We start from the raw sequence: 20,160 nt of genomic DNA on the forward strand, positions 1-20,160 counted from the left end.
TTTGTGAGAAACTTTAAAAAAAAGGCCAAATTGTAAAAAATTCGGCCGGGCGGGCGGGAGACGGGGATCGCAGGGGAGAGGCAGAATGTCGTGCATGTTTTTTTTATCGCACGCTCATCAACGATTCTTTTATAGATTTTTAGTTGTATAGATGTAGGGCTGGACAAAATATTCACGGCTCGCCAACTCGCTCGACTCGTGGTCGGCTCGTTTTAACTTTTTTCATGAGTTGAGCTGGAAGTGTAGCTTGCTATTTTAACGAGCCAGCTCGCGAGCTCCTCACGAGCTGAGACCTATCAGCCAACGACCATAAATCCATAAAATGATGATACTGACCTAGAAGTGTACACCTATTCTATTGGTATATAATCTTTATTTTTAGCTATTTCATATGAATTTTAATTTTATAATTATTGTGGTACTTAAATATTGATTTTATCGATTGTTTTCAGGAATAAGATGATGATGCTGACATTGAATATGTAGACTTTCCTAAATTTGTGGTGGCAAGCAACTAGTTAGTATGCTAAAACTGTATGATCATGGATGAATCAGCTATGTTGCATGGTTAATACTTTTGATGAACCTGATATGTATTAATCATGTATGATTACATAATGATGGATGTCACATTCTAAAATTAATATAGCATAAATATTATAAATATATGTGTCCTATTTTTTTTATAACTCGCGAGCTAAACAAGCCAGCTCGAGCTCGGTAACGAGCCGAGCCGAGCTGGCTCAATATCCAGCCCTAACAAGATGTGAGCTTACAATCTTAAGACACAATCACCTGGAGGTGGACCGCGGATGGTCAATACTCCATACGCTCCACATATGGCATACAATTCGAAGGATCCTACATCAAATATAATAACAATCTAATCTGGAAGGCACATGCAGAAAAATACGAGCAAACTTTTCACTTGATACTAATCGAAGGCAACATCCTCACTGCAGATAATTTAAATTTGCGAGGTTGGCCCCGTCAGGAATGGACCCCTAGAGATAGGTCGCCACCTATACCTACTCTACTCCTCTGCCCAAGCGGTTTGGCTAAGTTGCAACCTGGGAACATTGCAATGTTGTGCTACCCTCCAAATCAAGTGAATGCATAACCATGATTTCTTGGTGGGAGGAAACAACGAGAGGATTCCCAAAAGATCAGCGGCAAAAGTTCAACGGTACGACGATCATTTATATCGTGTGGAACATTTGGAAAGAGCCAAACCAACATATATTCAAAAACAACTTTCAAACGGCGGAGAGGGTGAAGGATGACATTGACCACCACACGAGGATTTTGGATTTGTATCCTAATTAATTTCTAGTTTTCATGTTTGTGTTGGCACATGGTGTGGTGGTGCCAATGGGGTGCTCCTAGAGTGCCTTGAGTGTTGGGGCTATTATTCGTGGCCACATCTTGTTTCGGTATTGTAGGAGTTCTTTTCTCTGCCACTTACGTCAAAAAAAAAAAAGATTTACGAAGCTCTTTATTACCTTATCTTAAAAAGGTTTGGGTGTAGAAATTCATAGACAAGCTCAATTCAATTCTGAAGCGTTGCTTACCTGCACTTGCTTATCGTGGCAGCAGAGCTGCACAGGGCGGTGCAGTACCCAAACAAAGGACGGTCCGGCTCAGGCTCTCAGTCCATGCATAATGCACACCAGACATCAGCAGCCTGTTCGGGAGACCGTAAACGATCGTGGATTATTTACTGCTGGCTGGTTTAGTGTAAGAGAAAACATTGTTTCTGGCTAGAAATTTACGATCGTTTACGAGCAAGCGAACAGGCCGCAGAGCCATATGCGTAGCCAAGGTGCCCGACTTTCCTTAGGCCAATTCTAATTCTACTAGAGGGATTCGGTTAATCGCACCTGCACACCAAAGAAGTTGTTTCTGCCAATTGTTAGCCTGTTCGTTTCGTCGTAAACAATCGTGGATTATTTACTGCTGGTTAGTTTGGTGTGAGAGAAAAATACTGTTCCGGCCTATAATCTACGAGGTTATGTATGTCGGGGGGGGGGGGTTCGGTTCACCGCACCCTCGGAAAGAAAGAAGCTATGTGATGCTTATGTCGTCCAATAGGAGTATAATCCAGTTTATTTAGAACCTCGGGGCATCAGATACTCCCACATGATATATAATAGTGCCATTATCTCATTCTCTCAGGTCCAGATCCTACGAACCTTATGTGTACGCATGGCAGCTTCGTCTGTTTCCATACGGCACACTTGCAGGTCATGGACACAAGCTGACACTGACAGACACAGTCAATGGCGACGGGCGTGCTTGATAGGCGCACCCCAACGAACACGACACGCTCGCGGCGTTCGGTCCTCGATGACTGATCGGGTATATATGCCATGGGTCATCCCTTCCGCCAATCCAGTACTGTTCGTCGTCCGGTCGTCGTTGCCTAGTTGCTGCCAGTCCAGGACCGCACAGCACAAGCTGGGAATTCGTATCGTCAGGGCGTCATGAGGGGGCTGCTGCTGCTGTGGGTGTGGGCGGCCGCCACATGGTTGGCTGTCAGCGCCCTGGCGGCGCACCCTGGCAGAGGCGCCGCCGGGGAGCAGCCGCTGTCAAGGATCGCCGTCGAGAGGGTGGTCCTCGCCGTCAACGACGCGGCGCACGTCAAGGCGTCCCCTTTGGTTCTTGGGCACAAGGTAAGCTCAGCTCCAGCTCACTTCTCACTTCTCACTTCTCACTTCTCACTTCTCACTTCTCACCACCACTCTTGTAGTCTTGTTGGAAAGTGAAGTGAGTCGATTTGTGGTTCACTGCAGGGCGAGAACAGTGAATGGGTGGATGTAGAGTTCTTCCACCCGAACCCATCCGGCGACGATTGGATCGGCGTCTTTTCTCCTGCGAATTTCAGGTACCAACCATGGGCGAACTGAGTGGCACAAACCCAATCGAACGGGGACTCGGGGGTATTTTCTCACGATGCTAAATTTGCAAAACCATATTGATTTGATGTTCCGGGCACTGTCAGTGATGCGATCTGTGAGTCTGAGAATACGGGTCCCCCCGTGCTGTGCACTGCGCCTATCAAGGTCAGCATGTACCCTGTTCCGTTTAACTTGACTTTGTGTAAAGTACAATAGCACGTGATGTCCTGTTTGTTTCAGTTCTTCTGAATGCGTACAGTTTTCAACCCTGACTGTTTTTTTTCTCCCCATATCTTCGTCACAATACCAGTTTGCAAACTTCAAAAAATGACGGCTATAACAAAACTGGAAGGGGCTATCTGAAGCTTCAGTTGATCAACCAGAGGGAAGATTTCTCATTCGCGCTTTTCTCAGGCGGTCTCTCGAAGGTAACTCTGAAAAAAAGACAGTATAATTCTGAATTTCTGAAGATACGTTCGAACATGTTCTCCATCTGATGAACAAAAACAAAACACTCCTGTAACAGCCCAAGCTGATTGCTGTCTCCAACAAGGTAGCATTTGCGAACCCAAAGGCACCAGTGTACCCACGTTTAGCACAAGGGAAGTCTTGGAATGAAGTAAGCTTTCTTGTCATTCGACAATTCCGATAATCGTTTCAGTTATATAGATTAGACAAAACCATCATGTAACGTGTATGTTTTTTTACAAGATATTAATTTTGTATTCTGCTCTGAACTCAACTTTGAATCAACAAAGGAGAAGATGCATTGTGGAAATAACTTAACTGTAGACGACCTGTAGTTACCAATCTAAGAACGCGATTGTATTATTGTTGTTTTTCACAGATGACAGTCACCTGGACAAGTGGCTACGATATTACAGAAGCAGTTCCTTTTGTTGAGTGGGGTGAGAAAGGAGGTCGCCGGCTTCTTGCTCCAGCTGGGACATTAACATTTGACAGAAATAGCATGTGTGGTAAGCGATTATTCTGCTAATCTCTTTAGGCTTAGGGATGAACAAAAAAACTATTGAAAGTTCACTGTTTTACATGTGATGTATCAGCCTTTTAATCCTAACCTGCTGCAAACTCAGGCTCACCGGCACGAACTGTTGGTTGGCGCCATCCTGGTTACATTCATACTAGCTACCTGAAGGATCTGTGGCCAGACTCACAGTATGGGTTCTGTTTTGCATTATCAATTCAAAAGTTTCCCTGTTTTTAACATGTTCTGGAACTGTGACAGATTCATCAGCTCAGAAGCAACATGTTAATCTGCAAAATTTCAGGTATACTTACAGGCTTGGCCATAGGCTGATGAATGGGACCCGAATCTGGAGCAAGTCATACAGCTTCAAAGCATCGCCTTACCCTGGGCAAGATTCTTTGCAACGAGTTGTCATATTTGGAGACATGGGAAAGGTACCTGTTTTCTTCCATGTGTATCCTAGTTTCAGTCAAATTAAAACAAATTGGTATTTTCATTCGCAACTGTACTGAATCTTTGGATAAACTCTTGACAGGCAGAGGCTGATGGTTCGAACGAGTTCAACGACTTCCAGCCAGGTTCGCTGAACACTACTTACCAGATCATCAGGGATCTTGAAAACATCGACATGGTGGTCCACATTGGGGACATTTGCTACGCGAATGGCTACTTGTCTCAATGGGATCAGTTCACTGCACAGATCGAACCAATTGCTTCAATGGTGCCATACATGATTGGCAGGTCAGTTGGGTGTCTCATTTCAGTACTTGTTATGTTCCTCCCATGTGTATATTCTTGTACGTACACCCTTTACAAGAACGAGTTTTTTTTTTCTGCAGTGGTAACCATGAGTGGGATAGGCCTGGCACTGGTTCAACTGTGTTCTACACTCCAGCTGAGAACCGTGCGAAATTCTGGTAATAACCACAGTGGCTCAGTCTGTAAGGCGGCCATAGCAGCTTCTTCAGACGCCATGTCTTAGTTTTAAAGACTGACTGAACATCTCTTAATCCCTTCATCAGGTACGCGACAGACTACGGCATGTTCAGGTTCTGCGTTGCAAACACCGAAGAGGACTGGAGGCCGGGGACCGAGCAGTACAGATTCGTCGAGCAATGCCTGTCGTCGGTAGACAGGCAGAAGCAGCCGTGGCTCATCTTCCTCGCGCACCGTGTTCTCGGCTACTCGTCCTGCACCTACTACGAATCGGAGGGCACGTTCGAGGAGCCCATGGGGCGGGAAGCGCTGCAGGAGCTCTGGCAGAAGTACAAGGTCGACCTCGCCTTCTATGGCCACGTCCACAGTTACGAAAGGACATGCCCCGTCTATCAGGTGTGTGTGCCTTCCGTTTTCACAAATCCACCACTACCTGCCGTAGTGCCGTCTGAGACTTAATACATGTCCTCTGACGGCACACCTGACTATGATCTTCCAATTTTCGCAGTCTCAGTGCGTCGTCGACGGATCCGACCACTACAGCGGCCCGTTCCAGGCGACGACGCACGTCGGCGGCGGCGGCGCAGGAGCCAGCATTTCGATTCTGAGTTCACCACCTCGAAGATCCAATGGAGCCACTTCACCGACTTCGACCACCGGGTTCGTCAAGCTCACGGCCCTCAACCACTCCTCCCTGCTGTTCGAGTACAAGAAGAGCCGCGACGGCAACGTGTATGACCATTTCACCATCTCACGCGATCACCGGGACATCCTCGCTTGCTCTATCGACAATTGCCCCCGGACCACACTGGCTTCCTGAAGTCCCACAGTAGTTGCAGAGAGGGAATTTAGTTCGTAGTTTTTGGAGAGCACCAATAAATGAGGCATTTTCTGTTAATACTATATGCCTGCATTATTTTATTGTACCTACAGGCTACAGGTGACAGCGAGTGCCTTCTTGTATATGTTGCTAAAATGTGTATGTTTGCAGTATATGAGGTGCAGCTTCAAATATTCTTCTTTAAACAATGCTCTGGCAACTGGGACGAAAAGGTGTTCCTGGGCCTCAAAATCGAGGGACATTGTTGTTGTTGTTGTTGTAAATATAAATTTCGGTAGAAGAATCTCAACTACTGTATACTACTGTAGTATCTTTGGAGTTAGAATACACTCCATTCCTTCTAAATTACAAACCGCTTTGATTTTTTTGGTACATCAATAATTTGGTATACCAAATAAGTCAAAATGACTTATGATTTAGAATAGAGGGAGTACTGACTACGCCTCCACCTAGGGCCCAAGGAAAACATCGCTGCCGACCTTGCTCCTAGGTCCCGTGTCGTCGTGCCTCCACCTAGGGCTCTTCTTCCTTCTCTCCGGTGCATCTGTTAAGGATAGGAAGGAGAGGGGACCCATCTTTCTTTTCTATAGTTTTTATATCCAGTTTGTTTAGGGTTTAGCCTAAATAAACTTATCGACGAAATCAGATGATTTTTAGTCAGGGTCTTTTACCTACGATGACTTCGCTGATTGCCACGACAAGATCATCGCTACAGGTGTCGATTTCATCGGCATGCGGGCAATTTGTGGCTATTACTGTATCTGTAAGGGGAGAGGTGCTCCTGGACACTCCCAACAAGGACAATCACTCCGGGTCATCAATCTTGTTGTTGATGGTTGTGGAGCGAAAAATAAGAATGGGAGGTAATGAATATGCATCCTATGCTGTAACCAACGATGCAACTATCGATATTCTTTTATCGATTCAGATACATTTGGACTGGTTCCGGAACATTGGATCTTACGGCATATCCAATTTTTTGAGGTTTATCGTTGGATCTGGCATAAGGGCTGTTCCGTGGCTTCGGTGTTCAACAAGGCTATGTTCATCTATACTACATCCCGCAGCTGCGTTCCAGCATCATCAGCATTGGTCAGCTGGATGAGCACGGTAGCGAGGTACTGATCAAGGACGACGTACTTAGGATTAGGGACCGGGAGCAGCGACTTCTTGCCAAGGTGAAGAGGTTCCTAAACCGGTTGTACCTGCTCGACCTGAAGGTAGAGCAGCCGGTGTGCCTGGCGGCAAGGCACTCTGAAGAACCGTGGATGTGGCATGCCAGGTTCGGACATCTCAGCTTCGACGCGCTTGGTCGGCTGGAGAAGATGGTCCGAGGGCTACCCCACATCAATCACGGAGGCGAGCTGTGTGACAGCTGCCTGGACGGGAAGTAGAGGAGGCTACCTTTCCTAAAGGCGGCCAAGTATCACGCAAGCTTTCAAGCTTGTTCACGGCGACCTCTGTGGGCCGATCACGCCTGCTACAAACGGTGGTCGGCGGTACTTCCTCCTGCTCATGGATGATTGCAGTCGCTATATGTGGCTACAACTCCTGACGAGCAAGGACGAAGTGGCAGCGGCGATCAAGAAGTTCAAGACGCGCGTGGAGGCCAAGAGCAGTAAGAAGCTCCGCGTGCTGAGGACTGATCACGGCGACGAATTCACTTCGGTGGAGTTCACTGCATACTGCGTGGATCGGGGTGTGGAGCGACACCACACCGTGCCGTACTTGCCACAACATAATGGCATGGTGGAGAGGCAGAACCAGACGGTGGTCGGCATGGCCCGATCCATGATGAAGGCCAAAGGCATGCCGACAAGGTTATGGGGAGAGGCGGTGACCACGACGGTGTTCATACTCAACCACGCTCCGACCAAGGCCCTGACGAGCAAGACGTCGTCCGAATCTTGGTATGGGCGCAAGCCGAGCGTGTCCTTCCTCCGAACATTTGGCTGCATCGGCCACGTTAGGAAGATGAAGTCGAACCTCACCAAGCTGGAGGACAGGAGCACACCCATGGTGTAGCACACCCATGGCGTTCCTAGGCTACACAGAGGATACCAAGGCGTACTGGCTCTACGACCCATACAGAGACAAGGTGCTTGTCTCACGTGATGTCGTGTTCGATGAGGAGGCGGCTTGGGACTAGAGCAGTCTGAGCACGGGGGAAGCTGGCGGCTTCACCAGCACCTTTGTTGTCGAGCACTTGGTTATCCACGGTGGTGGAGACACTAGGAAAGTAGTGCCGAGCACTCCTGGGGCAGTGCCGAGCACTTCGGGAGGGATGTCGAGCACTGCTGGAGGGATGCCGAGCACGCCAGGAGTGGTGCCGGGAGGTTCTGCAGTGGTGGCGACCACTCTAGGATAGGTGCCGAGCACTCCCGTGGCGAAGCCAAGACGTCTTGCAGTGGTACCGACCACTCCAAGACTGAGGCTAGTGTGACGGAACCGACCAATTATACGAAATTAAGTAAGAAAATCATCCGCCAGCGCAGACGCTTTAGCAAACTTAAGCCCGTATAACCCGGTAGTCCGTGAAATCACGAAGGATTTCAAACCAACTCATGTCCCAGCCATGATCGTACTAAGTTTAGCGGTCACCAATCACATATTACATAAAAGTTTGCATAACAGATACATCAGAGTTTAAACATAGTTATTACAAAACAAGTTCGAATAAAAAGTAGCGGAAGTCATTTGCTTAAAACCACACACACTCACACGGAGTTCAAATATAGTGCCAGCGAATGATCATCTCCAACAAAAGCATCAGATGAGACGTAAGGAATGACCATGCCCATGGTCCTAAGCATCACCCATCGCAGGATACAGGCAGTTGATACAGTAGCCATAGTACATCTGCCCATCTGCAACAAGTGGGAATAAAACCCTGAGTACGAGAATGTACTCAGCCAGACTTACCCGACATAACCGAAAATAATGACACCAAGGATTATGAAGGGCTTTATAGTAGGGTAGCTGACTCATTTGCACAAAGAAGCATTTTTAGCAATTCAAGAACCTGTCTAAAAGCATTATTGCCAAGTTAATTATTATTAACCTGTCAACTAGATTTGCACCTATGCTAGAGTAAACATGTGATTAAGCAGAGAATGATAACCAATGATCATTAAACAACTTCCATACTGTCATATTCACTATAACCGTCCAAGTGTTCCATAGCATTTACTACGATGAAGTAACTCAAGTCAAGTGCTCACTATCCAGGAGCGATGGCGATTCGAATCGATTCCTAACCAGCTGGTGATTTATTCCTTACACAAACCTCACTCACCCGCTAAAGTGAGATATTGATCACCGAGTCAACTTTCCAGGAATCTCGAGTTTGCCAGGAACCACATGTACCCGGGGGCCGACCGACTGCACTTTGGTCTTATCATCCCGCCCCCGTGTCCTACCACACCTGCTCCGGTACAGTGCGTTGCGGGCAATCTACTCGGCCCGAAAAATCTCCCAGCTTCGCGGTCGGAAGGTACTTTATCCGGCCAGCTAAATGTAAGGCATGCGTTCAACATGACTCGAGGCCCAACAACGGTCGGTCCTTAATCGACACAGACGGAAACACTACAGTTCATAACTCTGCAAGTCTCCGTCCGGTCTCAACTTCATTTAACAATTAGTTATACTATGACTTCATAGTCATCCAAGCAGATCCAGGTAACCACCTATAGCTCGCAGGTGACAGGAAATCACCCGACTTCTACCGGCCTAAGCCAGCTAAGCATTGACTCGACTGCGGATACCAGGGTAACAAGGATATAGTATAACAAAGGTAAACAAGGTATAATGCAGCAACGGTTGCAAACAACTCCTGAACGTAATGCATCAATTAAAGTAAAACATTTAATTAATTAATTGCAAACCGGGAGAAAAATGCTCCGGGGCTTGCCTCTCTCGAAGGAGCTCGGACGGTGATCGGGGCACTCCGGAAGTTCCTCAACGTCCTCCTCGTCGGCTTCTGGCACTTCCTGCTGCTGCACCTCGAGCTGCTCCTCTGGCTCCTCGGGTATGACGACTGGGTTCTCGGTTTGCGATCCTGTATGATGCAATGCGTGAAAGTGATTATGCAAACGGTGCATCGAAGGAGATGAATGCAATGGATATGTTGAAACACAAGGTAGTCAACATCATCCAAGAAACTATACTATAAGCACATGTCATCTACTGCATTCTCTTCTACTACTAATATGTTAAGTTAATATATCTTATGAAATGCTTCCAAGATACACCAAAGCTTACTAATTTCTTAATCACCCTTAAAGCAACACTTGCTTAAACCCTAGTTAATAACAGGTTTGAATAGCAACCTATATTTCTGATGCTCCTAAAAATCTGAGAAAATTGCAGTAGCATACTACTACCCTAAACAGACTACCATAAAAATTTCATGGCATTTGGATAAGTAAACCATCCTACACAAAAATGACAAGCTATAGCATAAAAATGAGCATGAAATTACTTTGTACTATGAAAAGTGTCAAACAACAGAATTAGTATTTTTCCTAAGTTCTTAATAGCATATAGTGACTGTACAAAAATTACCACATGCATGTTTTATACAAAGTTTGCTCTCTAGCAAAAATAACAAAAATCAGTTATAAAAGGGGCTTGAACTACACCTCAAAATTTTTCCACAGCACATGCATGAAATATATTTTTCCTAAGGAGTACATGACACAAGAAGATTAACAAACTTGAAATCATATTTTTCTGAAACCTATATATTTTTCTACATATTTTTCAAGTTATCAGCAATATTCATGATTAAATAAAGTTCTACAGAAAAGTATCCCAAAAATGACATGCATTATTTTTCCCAAGTAGATCTGGTGATAAGGAACCTAGCAAATTTTGTTTCAACAAATTTGGAACAAGTTTGATCATCCAAACATTTTTCAAACCATTCTTGATTTCAAATAACAAATAATAAATGGAAAACAATTCGCTTAAGTGTTGCTGGGCCGGCCTGCGGAATGGAACTGGCCCACGGCCACAGCCGGCCTGCGTGGCCCGAGCGCGGGGAAGAGGAGACGGCCCATCAGGGCGTCATCCCCCGGCCTGGCTCGGCCTGGCCAGCCGAGGCAGAGCGCCATGCCGGAGCGCGCTCTGGCGCGACGGCGGGGCTCGGCCAGCGGCCGGCGGCCGTCTCCGGCCACGGCAGCGCCAGCGAGCGAGCGCAGGAGACGCGCGAGGAGAAGGAGAGCTCGGTAGGGTAGCTAGGCGAGGCTGGAGGGGAGAGGGAAGGCGGATTCCACGGCGGCCGTGCACAGCGGCGCCATGGCCGTCGGCGGCGAGACGCGGGGAGGCTTACCCAGGGCTCGGAAGGCGGAGCAAGCGCGAGCGTGAGCAAAAGGGAGGCGGGGCGGAGCTGCGGGCGCGACGAATTGAAGAATGGCTCGGTGGTGAGGGAGTTTGACGCCGGCGGAGCTCGGGCTCGCGGCGAGGGCGGAGCTCGGGCTCGCGGCGAGGGCGGAGGGAAAGGCAGCGCGAGAGGAGTGAGGGCAGAGCGCGTGCGGCTGGCAGCAGGGCGCGCTCCTCTTCAAGTCCGCCAGTGCGCTGCGCGGTCAGGGCTAGCCGGGCGCGTGGCGGACACGCGGCGGGCGTCGCCTGACGCGTTCGGGACGTGGCGCGGCGACGGGCACGGCGCGCGGGAGAAGAAGGCGCGGCGCGCGGAGGCAGGCCGGGCTGGCGCGGTGCTGGGCTGGGCCGAGCGAGGCGAGGCGCGGGGCGCGCGGGAGCTCGCTGGGCCGGCTTCGGCTGGCAGGCCAAAAACGAGGCGGCGGCCCAGAAAAATAGAAATGGAATTTTTCAATTGATTTTTAAGAAATTTTTAAAATGCCATCTTTCATACATTATTTTGAGCAAGAAAATGACCTCTTTTGAAAATGTACCAAAAATGAAAGTTGCTTAGAATTAAATTCCCTACAACTTTGCTTTAGGTTGCTCAAACATGCAAACATTCCAAGTGGTACTTTTTAAACAGTCAAACCAAAAAGTCCTAGGGTCAAAACAAGTCAAACCATGATTTGAAATCTTAATTGGGCAAAATGATCAACTTGAACATTGTTCCTAATGATTTTCTAAGCATAGCTAAGATGTTTAACAATAGATTTAGCTATATCACACATTGGTCATACAATAATCAAGCACTAAAGGTACTGAAATGATGAAAACACTTGAAATGATACATTTGTTTCAAAGTCATGTTTCACATGTTTCAAGTGACATATGCTCATGAATTGATGAATGATGCTCATGAATATGAAATGCAAGTGCAATTAGGCAAGAATAACACCAGGGGTGTTACAGCCCTCCCCCCTTACAAAAAATCTCGTCCCGAGATTTGGGTTACGAACCATTTGTTATAAAATTCTTCATAAGCTTTTTGTAGATACTCTCCTGTTTCCCAAGTTGCATCTCCCTCATCATGATGATCCCACTGTATCTTGTAAGTTTTTACCACACTATTCCGAGTAGCACGTTCCTTAGTGTCTAACACTCGGACTGGTTGTTCACGATACACCAAATCTGATTTGAGTTGGATACCTTGAGGTTCTATTCTTTCCTCCGGAACACGCAAACATTTCTTGAGGTGTGATACATGGAAAACTAGGAAAACGGTACTCATTGTCTCAGGTAACTCTAACTTGTAGGCTACCGGGCCTCTTCGTTCCAAGATCTTGTATGGTCCTACGAATCTTGCGGCAAGCTTTCTTCGGATTCCAAACCTTTTCTTCTTCATTGGTGTGACTTTCAGATAAACATAGTCTCCAACTTCAAACACAAGGGGTCTCCTTCTTTTGTCTGCATAGCTTTTCTGACGTGATTGGGCAGCTTTCATATTCTGCTGAATAATATGAACTCTCTTCTCGGCTTCTTCTACAAAGTCAATGCCATAATACCTTCTATCACCAGGCTCGATCCAATTCAATGGTGTTCTACATTTTCTGCCATATAAAGCTTCGAATGGGGCCATCTTGATGCTTTCTTGATAACTATTATTATAAGAAAACTCAGCTAACGGTAACCATGACTCCCATGATCCCTTAGAAGACAATACACAGGCTCTCAACATATCCTCCAAAACAGCATTTACTCGTTCAGTCTGACCATCTGTTTGAGGATGATAAGCGGTACTGCGAATCAAACTAGTTCCTAAGCCTTTGTGTAAATGTTCCCAAAAATGAGCCGTGAACTGTGAGCCTCTATCAGATACTATGGTCTTTGGTATACCATGCAACCTCACAATTTCTGCGATATACTTCTCGGCATATTGAGGTGGTCGATAATCTGTTTTGACAGGCAAGAAATGAGCGGTCTTGGTAAGACGGTCCACAATTACCCAAATCGAATCATGTCCCTTTTGAGTAGTGGGCAAACCCGTGATAAAATCCATACTGATATCGTCCCACTTCCAACTAGGGACTGATAAGGGTTGCAACATACCAGCAGGTTTCATGTGAATGGCTTTCACTCGACAACATGTGTCACATCTGGCAACATATGCTGTAATTTCTTTCTTCATTTTGGTCCACCAATAGCGAGATCTTAGTTCTTGATACATCTTACTACTTCCAGGATGGATAGATAGCTTAGACAGGTGAGCTTCATCCATGAGTTTACTTCTAAGCTCTCGATCCTTGGGAACCACAAGACGGTTGTCAAACCACAACACGCCCTGTTCATCCACTTTAAAGTGTTGAGACGGCTTTTCTTTTATTTTCTCTTTGATGTGGAATATTCCCTTGTCAGTTTTCTGGCCTTCTATTATCTTACTCTCCAACGAGCAACTAATCTGAATACTATGTAACACAGCAGGATGCATTAGATCGAATCCATCTTCAAGTAATGGCTGCACATTCAAGTAATGTGACTTTCTGCTCAAAGCATCTGCCACTACATTGGCTTTACCAGGATGATATTGCACATTCAAGTTGTAATCTTTGATCAATTCCAACCATCTACGCTGTCTCATGTTTAGCTCTGGTTGGGTAAAGATATACTTAAGACTCTTGTGATCCGTGAAAATATTGCACACATTACCAAGTAGATAATGTCTCCAAATTTTTAGGGCGTGCACAACTGCAGCAAGTTCCAGATCATGTGTTGGATAGTTGACCTCGTGCTTTCTCAATTGACGTGATGCATAAGCTATGACTCTCCTTTCTTGCATAAGAACACAACCCAATCCAGTCTTTGATGCGTCGCAAAACACATCAAATGGCTTCTCTATATCCGGTTGTGCTAGAACAGGAGCAGTGGTCAACAGTTTCCGCAAAGTGTGGAAAGCTGCTTCACACTCCTCTGTCCACACAAACTTGTGATCCTTCTGTAGGAGACTCGTCATCGGTTTGGCGATCTTTGAGAAATCTGGTATAAAGCGACGGTAATAACCCGCTAGTCCTAAGAAACTTCTAATCTCAGGAACTGAGGTCGGTGCTTTCCAATTCATAACTTCTTGCACCTTACTTGGATCGACTGAAACTCCATTCTCTGACAGAATGTGACCAAGGAAAGGAACTTCCTTCAACCAGAATTCGCATTTGCTAAACTTAGCATACAATTGATGATCTCTAAGTCTGGTCAAGACAGTTCTCAGATGCTCTTCGTGATCTTTCTCATTCTCGGAGTACACCAGAATGTCATCGATGAATACTACCACAAACTTATCCAATTCTGGCATGAAAACTGTATTCATCAAGAACATAAAATATGCGGGAGCATTTGTCAAGCCAAAAGACATGACAAGATACTCATACAACCCGTATCTGGTGGAAAATGCGGTTTTTGGTATATCCTGTGGCCTAATCTTAATCTGATGATAACCGGATCTCAAATCTATTTTTGAGAACACCTTGGCCTTGGATAATTGGTCAAACAGAACATCAATATGTGGCAAGGGATATTTATTCTTGACGGTCACAGCATTGAGTGGCCTATAATCTACGCACATTCTCAACGTGCCCTCTTTCTTTTTCTTCACAAACAAAGCTGGACATCCCCATTCAGACTTGCTTGGCCGAATAAACCCCTTCTTCGACAAATCTTCTAATTGCTTCTTTAGCTCGGCTAACTCATCGGGAGGCATCCGATAGGGCCTCCTTGAAATCGGAGCTGTTCCGGGGACTAACTCAATTCCAAACTCAATCTCCCTATCTGGCGGAAGACCAGGTAGCTCATCCGGGAATACGTCCGGGAATTCACACACTACCGGAATCTGATGAATAGGAGTGACTGCCGTAGCGCATGTAACACTTATAAGGTCTGTTCTTCGAGGCAATGGTACTTGGAAAGTACCCTCACCCAGGGGATCCTTAAGGGTAAGTACTCGACCTCCAGTATCTATGACTGCTCCCCAATCCTTCATCCAATTCATCCCTATAATGACATCCAAGACTAACCCAGGCATAACTATCAAGTTCACTCGGAACTTCCTGCTACCTAATTCAAGGGTTGCCCCTCGAACCATCTGGTTGGTCAAAACATCAGCCCCTGCTGAACTTATACGGTAACCATAGCCCAATTCTGTGCATAGTTGTTCATGTTTCTGTGCAAATGCTTGACTCATAAAAGAATGCGATGATCCAGAATCAAATAGAACAACTGCAGGGTTTTCATTGACAGTAAACTTACCAGCAGTGACGGGCTCTCCCTCTGAAATTTCATCCACTGTGGTACTGTGCACTCTAGCATTATAAGTCTGCTGCTTCTTCTTGGGCGGGTATGGACAAAACCTCGAGAAATGACCGGGTTGATCACAGTTATAGCAGGGTCCTCTCACTGTCCCGGCAGATCCCACAGCTCCCTTGGAACTGCCTTGTACCGCAGTTGCGGCTGCTTTGTTGGGCTGTACTGCCATCTTGTACGGCTTTTGAGGTCCACGGAAATTCTGACTTCTTGGCTGAGGTGGCCTGAATCTAGCGCCAGGTGCCGATGGGCGATAAGGAGGACGACCTCCCATAGGTGCTCTAGCTTGAGACGGCCCACCTTCGAAGGCTCTTTTGCGTGTCTTGGCTGCGGTGCTGGCGTTGTTATTCTTCTCCTGCTTCAGACAGTCGCTGATGAAGTCATTGAATCTGACGCGGTTGTTGGTACCGACATGCTTCATCATTTTCGGATTGAGACCCCTCTTAAAACTGGCTATCCTTTTGGCATCTGTGTCAACCATGTCGGGAGCATAGCGACATAAGTTGTTGAAAGCATGTAGGTATTGCGTCACGGTCTTGGTGCCCTGGTTCAATGCCAGAAACTCTCCCAATTTCATTTCAGTCAGCCCGGGTGGAATATAGACTCCACGGAAGGCCTCCGCAAACTCTCTCCAAGAAATCTGAGCATTTGGAGGGAAAGTGGTGCGATGGTGCTTCCACCACATTCCCGCCGGTCCTTGCAATTGAAGTGCAGCATATTCCGTTTTCAGCACCTCAGTCATTCTCAACACACGGAATTTATCTTCCATCGTGTTGATCCATTCCTCAGCATCGAGTGGCTCTGTTGCCTCCTTGAATACTGGTGGCCTGGTGTCCATGAAATCTTTGAAGCTGCTATATTGGTTCACTCCTATGCCACCACCTTGATTGTTACCACGTTGAACGTTGTTGGCGATGGTTCTGAGAAGATCCTCCATGTTCTTCTGAGATTGTTCTGTGTTGCGCTGACTCCCAAGCAGCTGTGCGAGGAACACTTCGGGGGTAAACGGGGGAGGAGGTGGTAAATGCGGTTCATGGGGAGGTTCATTGTTGTTGCTGTGGTTTCCACCACCACCACCACCACCGGTCCCTACACCGTTGGCACCGGGCTCAGCGGCCTCATACGTGGTTCGGCGAGTGTTTGTCATCTGCATATTTCAGCAACAAGTATGATTGAGTGAAGCTGTAATAATTGCGAGTGAAGGAAAAATTATGCCATACTGAATTTACTGGAGAGAATAAATTCATACAATAAAAACAGAGGCACAACAATCGCATTCCAATTACAACGACAGCACTCAATTGAATTACTTAAATGGCAAATATCGCGTCCATACAATCACATTGCCAGCATACATACACTGGACTTTTTATGCGTTCAGGTATCGCATTCGAAAATCAAGTTCCAATCATATGCCAAGTCTCATACGTTCGAAGCAACATACGATAGGTTACATGCCAACAAAAGAAAGGTCATCGCGACAAGGCATAGATACTAGCGTGAAGCAACTAGCCTACTCCTCAGGGCCATCATCGGGATCGGAGACGTCACCATCGCCTCCAGGTGAAACTATAGGCTCATCCTGGTCGTCGTCGTCGATGTCCATGCCCGCGGCGTTCGGTGGAGCATATGGGCCAACCCCATTGTAGAGCGCGTGAAACTCTTCGTGCAGGTTGCCGTTGTATTCCTCTAGCTCATCGACTCTCTGCAACAAAAGGTTTCTTGCGTTCCAGGCTTCATTCCTTTCCTGGACCAACTGTCCAATCATGCGGTCTGCATTGTTGTTGGCTTGAGTCAACGTATGCACTCGCTGCATAGCTCTATCACCTCTCTCAACCGCCTGATCTCGCTGTAAGTTCATATCAGCCAACTGCTCCTGCAAGCTAGCTATGGCTCGTGCCTGTCTCTTCTTCTGCTTCTTCCCTTTGAGCTTATCCTCACTACGCAAGCCAGTCAAAGTCTAGTAGGTACTCTCGAGACCCTCATACGCTCTGATGGCGGCGAACATAGCACTCATTGCCTGGTTGTCGCTAGCCTGTCCCTCAGCTGGACCTCTGACCAATGCGCTTCCTTGAGGCTGAACCCAAATGGCATCACGAGGATCATCCCTAGGAAAAGTACCAGCTAGAGCTGCAGCAAGCTCACTGGGAAATCTGCTCATAATGTCCCTGATGACACGGAAGGCTGCTCCCTCTGCACCCTCAGCTGGAGTGCGACCCTCAAACTCCAAATGCCAACCATCCCAATCTGGGGCATCACCAAGAGCAGGAACCGTGATCTCCACCACTGCAAGTCCATCATCTGCTAACTGGCTCTCATTCCAAGAGTACACCGGCTCTTGACCCTCTGGGTACCCCACATCATGGAGCACTCTCCAAAGCAAAGTTGGCATGCCAAACTCGCTCAAGAAGGTGTCCGTGGTGCGGTGCTCCCTCAGGGCCAACGGACGTCGGGGTGCTCTTCCTCCGGTGGACTTACGGGCGGTCTGCTTCGTGCGGGCCATCTGTAGCAAAAGTTCTCTTATTACTTCGGGGAAACATATTTTAGGTGATGCAACTTTTATCAAAATGAGATAATCAATTTATAAGGGGAGGTATGCATGAGATGAATGAGATGCACAAGTAACATGATGTATGTACGGTCGTACGTTCTCACAAACTTAGGAAATAAATAATTTCTAACGACGAATTCGGTGGCATACAACGTTCTCTCAATACGTAGCTAATACGTTCTACACGATAGCGTTGTTATGTACCTGCAGAAGATTCATTTCAGCCCAATTCCCAATGAATGCATAAAAGCAGTAAAATTTTTATCTACACGCTCTACACGAATCCCCAGATACGTGTACAACGGTAGTAACTACCCGAACCATCGTCCTATTGACGGCATCGCCTCCACAGACGGAAGACCCATACATGAGATACCTTTGTAAAACATGCGTAGAACATGTAATTACTCCAGCATCATATAAGCATTCACCCTAGATCGGCGGTGTATCCGATCATGCTCTCACAACTCACACTTACCGAGGCGTAGAGGCAATTGATCCATTCATTACCACTCAAACAAGTGGCACTCATACAATAGCACGCCGTATGAGCGACGAAAGAGAAATATGATGCAAGAACCCCAGTCAGTACTTAATTAAGCCACCTAAAGTCCTTAACTGGGCATAAAGGATATGATCACTGGCACACTTTATAGTTTTAAAATCACGTTTTCCAAATGTCTTTTTGTTTTAAATACACTTGTGAACAGTAACACGCTAAACCATGCTCTGATACCAGCTGTGACGGAACCGACCAATTATACGAAATTAAGTAAGAAAATCATCCGCCAGCGCAGACGCTTTAGCAAACTTAAGCCCGTATAACCCGGTAGTCCGTGAAATCACGAAGGATTTCAAACCAACTCATGTCCCAGCCATGATCGTACTAAGTTTAGCGGTCACCAATCACATATTACATAAAAGTTTGCATAACAGATACATCAGAGTTTAAACATAGTTATTACAAAACAAGTTCGAATAAAAAGTAGCGGAAGTCATTTGCTTAAAACCACACACACTCACATGGAGTTCAAATATAGTGCCAGCGAATGATCATCTCCAACAAAAGCATCAGATGAGACGTAAGGAATGACCATGCCCATGGTCCTAAGCATCACCCATCGCAGGATACAGGCAGTTGATACAGTAGCCATAGTACATCTGCCCATCTGCAACAAGTGGGAATAAAACCCTGAGTACGAGAATGTACTCAGCCAGACTTACCCGACATAACCGAAAATAATGACACCAAGGATTATGAAGGGCTTTATAGTAGGGTAGCTGACTCATTTGCACAAAGAAGCATTTTTAGCAATTCAAGAACCTGTCTAAAAGCATTATTGCCAAGTTAATTATTATTAACCTGTCAACTAGATTTGCACCTATGCTAGAGTAAACATGTGATTAAGCAGAGAATGATAACCAATGATCATTAAACAACTTCTATACTGTCATATTCACTATAACCGTCCAAGTGTTCCATAGCATTTACTACGATGAAGTAACTCAAGTCAAGTGCTCACTATCCAGGAGCGATGGCGATTCGAATCGATTCCTAACCAGCTGGTGATTTATTCCTTACACAAACCTCACTCACCCGCTAAAGTGAGATATTGATCACCGAGTCAACTTTCCAGGAATCTCGAGTTTGCCAGGAACCACATGTACCCGGGGGCCGACCGACTGCACTTTGGTCTTATCATCCCGCCCCCGTGTCCTACCACACCTGCTCCGGTACAGTGCGTTGCGGGCAATCTACTCGGCCCGAAAAATCTCCCAGCTTCGCGGTCGGAAGGTACTTTATCCGGCCAGCTAAATGTAAGGCATGCGTTCAACATGACTCGAGGCCCAACAACGGTCGGTCCTTAATCGACACAGACGGAAACACTACAGTTCATAACTCTGCAAGTCTCCGTCCGGTCTCAACTTCATTTAACAATTAGTTATACTATGACTTCATAGTCATCCAAGCAGATCCAGGTAACCACCTATAGCTCGCAGGTGACAGGAAATCACCCGACTTCTACCGGCCTAAGCCAGCTAAGCATTGACTCGACTGCGGATACCAGGGTAACAAGGATATAGTATAACAAAGGTAAACAAGGTATAATGCAGCAACGGTTGCAAACAACTCCTGAACGTAATGCATCAATTAAAGTAAAACATTTAATTAATTAATTGCAAACCGGGAGAAAAATGCTCCGGGGCTTGCCTCTCTCGAAGGAGCTCGGACGGTGAT

The 20,160-nt window shown here is 46.5% G+C and overlaps 1 pseudogene; it reads left to right on the top strand.

The window, feature by feature from the left end:
• The first annotated feature begins 2,346 nt into the window (after nucleotides 1-2,346).
• On the top strand, nucleotides 2,347-5,823 carry LOC136552349 (probable inactive purple acid phosphatase 1; annotated as a pseudogene).
• The last annotated feature ends 14,337 nt before the right edge of the window (nucleotides 5,824-20,160 follow it).

The sequence above is a fragment of the Miscanthus floridulus genome, chromosome 4 (assembly GCF_019320115.1).
Source record: "Miscanthus floridulus cultivar M001 chromosome 4, ASM1932011v1, whole genome shotgun sequence".
In the NCBI taxonomy this organism is placed as follows: Eukaryota; Viridiplantae; Streptophyta; class Magnoliopsida; order Poales; family Poaceae; genus Miscanthus; species Miscanthus floridulus.